We start from the raw sequence: 3,770 nt of genomic DNA, 5'->3' as shown, positions 1-3,770 counted from the left end.
AAAATCAGGAAATTTGGGGAGAGAAAATTTCTTTTTTTCCTGGGACTATAAGCTGCCAGGGATCACCACGTGAGAAGTGAGAATAAAAACCACAGAAAGCAATAATAATCAAAACAGCAGGGTACTGGCACAAGGGCAGACATATAGACCAATGGAATCGAATTAAGAGCTTAGAAATCAACCCTCGCCAAATGATTTTTGGCAAGGGGGAAAGACCACTCAATTGGGAAAGAATAGTCTCTTTAACAAAAGGAACAGGGAAAACTGGATTTTCATTTGCAAAAGAATGAGGGAGGACTCCTATCTCGCACCTTATACAAAAATCAACTCAAAGAGGATTAAAGACCTAAATGTCAGAGCCAGAACTATCAAACTCCTAGAAAAAAATGTAGGGAAGCATCTTCAGGACCCTGTGGTAGGCAAAGGTTTCTTAGACTTTACCCTCAAGGCACAAGCAATAAAAGAAAAAAAATAGATAAATGAGACATCATCAAAAATAAAAACATTTGTACCTCAAAGGCTTTATCATGAACGTAAAACAACATTGTATACAATGGGAGAAAATATTTGGAAACTACATATCCAATAAAGGTTTAATCTCCAGAATATATAAAGAAATCCTTGAACTTAACAAAGAAAGACAAACAACCCAATTTAAAAATGATCAGAAGACTTTAACAGACATTTTTCCAAATGGCCAAAGAAGATATAAAAATGGCCAAAAAGCACATGAAAAGATGCTCAACATCATTAGCCACTGGGGAAATGCAAATCAAAACCACAATGAGATACCATTTTATACCCACTGGAATGGCTAAAATTAAAAAAAAAACAAAAAAACAGAAAATTACAAGTGTTGGAGAGGATGCGGAGAAAGAGGAACATTCATTCATTGCTGGTGATAATGTAAACGGTGCAGCCACTGTGGAAGATGGTTTGATGGTTCCTCAGAAAGCTAAGTATAGAATTGCCACATGAGCCAGCAGTTCCACTTCTAGGTGTACCCAAAAGAACTGAACACAGGGACTCAAACAGATACTTGCATACCATGTTTACAGCAGCATTATTCATGATTGCCAAAAGATGGAATCAGCCCAAGTGTTCATCAACCGATGAATGGTTAGACAAAATGTGGTATGTACATACAACAGAAATTTAGCCATAAAACAGAATAAAGTTCTGATACATGTGAAAACATGGATGAACCCTGAAGACATGTTGAGTGAAATAAGCCAGACACAAAAGGACAAATACTGTATGATCTCACTAATATGAAACAATTAGAATAAGCAAACTCATAGAGCCAGAATCTAGAATATAAATTACCTGGGGATGGGGTGGAGGATAGGGAATAGGGAGTTAGGGCTTAGAATGTAGAGTTCCTATTTGGAATGATGGAAACATTTTGGAAATTGATGGTGGTGATGGTAGAACAACATTGTGAACGTAATTAACAGCACTGAAATATATATCCGAAGGTGGTTAAAAGGGGAAAATGTTAGGTTGTATATAAGGTAACAGAATAAAATTTTTTGAAAAAAAATCCATGAAACTGCACTACACAAACAGTGAACCCTAAGTTAAACTGTGGACTACAGTTAATAGTACAATCATTAAAATGTTCTTTCATCAATTGTAACAAATGTACCACACCAATGCAAAGTATTAATATAGGGTGGTATATGGGAATCCTGTATTGTATGCATGATTGTTCTGTAAACCCACAATTTCTCTAATAAAATACGTTTTTTAGAAATACACACAGAAAAGCAGAACCAAAAACCAAGCGGTACTGTAGTTGTTTGGTCCCTGGGATACAGCCAAACTGAAGGTAGTACTCCTTTTGGACTTTCAGAATCGTTTAATTCATAATTTGCCTTAATTATTTGATTTTCATTTCTGCCACTTGCAACCAAGAATCCTGACTGATATAGTTCTTCCAATGTTTCCTTCTCTGGGCTCACTGCCAAAAAAGTTCCCATTCATCCAGGCTTTGCTCCTGCAACCTGACTGCATGTTACTTGAAGTCTATCCAGCATAGCCTCTCTACACCATTTCCTATCAACTTCCTCATTCACATTCCTTCTCCATTTTCTCCTCTTCTTTTCCAAAGCTCGCTCTGCTCAGTCCCTAACTCTAGACCCCTTCCATCTCTAATTCACTATCTTTACTCTAGCATTCCCCTGACTGTCCTCAACACCCCCATTTGGGCTCCACCACCCAATCCTGGGCAGCACTCACACCCAGCTGCCCTCTTCACCCTGCTTGAGCTGACACCCCATGCTGGGCAGCCTTCCTATGTGGACACTTTCCTTAGTCTGCTCAGGATCTGACACCCTGAGCTAGTCCATTCCATCTCTTTGACACTCTCATTGTCCCATCTTGGATTCTCAGATCCTGCATGAACATTCTCCTCACCCTGCTCACACTATAAGGCCCTGCTCTGGGCCCACTTTATTTCCTTAGGACTGAATTGCTCAGGAAGGGAAGGGAAGAGGAAATGCTAAATGTGTTATAATTTGCAATGCGGCAAGTCATTCTCCAGTGGACTAACTGTGCATGGTCTTAAACATGCTCCTTGCCTTCCTGCGTCAAGGATTTCTTTTTAGAAATTAGGACTAACAAAGTCTGACCTAGAATTCAGAACACCTGACTTCCTACCTCTGGGCTCTCTGTTCTATGCCATATTGTCTTTCCAAGTGTAAAGCTACTTCCTCAGTCTGAGCTTTTCAAATTTATCTGCCAAAGACCCCTTAAGAGCACAGAGAGTGGAAATTCTTCTTCTTTTATATTTTAAAAAAGTTACTATGATTTGCATTTTTCTCTGAAAAAAAAATTTGATTCAATATGAAAGGCTACACTATTTGACAAACTGCTACTCTTTGGTCCAAATCTTTAAATAAAGCTGACGCCCCAAGAAGATGCAACACATTCTATTTCACAGATAAGAACAGCCCTATGGTTTCATACCATCATATAGACTCACAATCTCACTGGCACCCATGGCGTCCCACGCCCTATGGTTTCACACCATCATATAGACTCACAGTCTCACTGGCACCATGGCATCCCTCATTCAGATATTCCAAATCCCACATATCCATCTTCACACAGCCTTGCTTGCACCCAGTCACACAACAATCCATCACACAACGACCCACACACCCACACCATCACACACCTATCCCCCCAGTCACAGTAAAACACAGCCACAAACACCCACAGAGCCTGTCACCCCACTGCTCACGGTCACAAAATCATCCTTCCAGGCTACCTTCTGTGGCTTCCATACGGTCAGCAGCTGCTTCAGTCACACACCGTCTCACACCCAAAGAATTACGCACACGCAGAAACACACAACCCACCCACGGCCAGAGAGGCGCAGTCTCTCTGCGCCTTGTGACATACCCATTCACAAGGCCAGGTACACGGGGCCACACACCCATTCTTTGAAAAACACGTATTGAGCGCCTGCTGTGTACCAGAATCATCTCTGGCGCCAGCACTACGTCAGGGGAAGAAACAGACAAAATTCTGCCTCGCGGAGCTCGCGCCCGGTCCCGCCCAAAATCGACTTCGAGTTTGCACCCACAGATGCATTCGGGCGGGACGGCCTACACGGACGAGGCTCGGTCTCCGACGCTCGGGAGCATAAACTCGCGGCTCAGTTCCCCACTCTGGTTCCTGGAACGCTGATGGAAGCCGGCGACCTCGCGCGCCTGCGCCTGAGCAACCCGAGCCCAGAATGCTTCCGGCTATGGACTACATTT

Source organism: Choloepus didactylus, chromosome 27, assembly GCF_015220235.1.
Source record: "Choloepus didactylus isolate mChoDid1 chromosome 27, mChoDid1.pri, whole genome shotgun sequence".
Lineage (NCBI taxonomy): Eukaryota > Metazoa > Chordata > Mammalia > Pilosa > Megalonychidae > Choloepus > Choloepus didactylus.
This window is presented reverse-complemented; position numbering follows the sequence as displayed.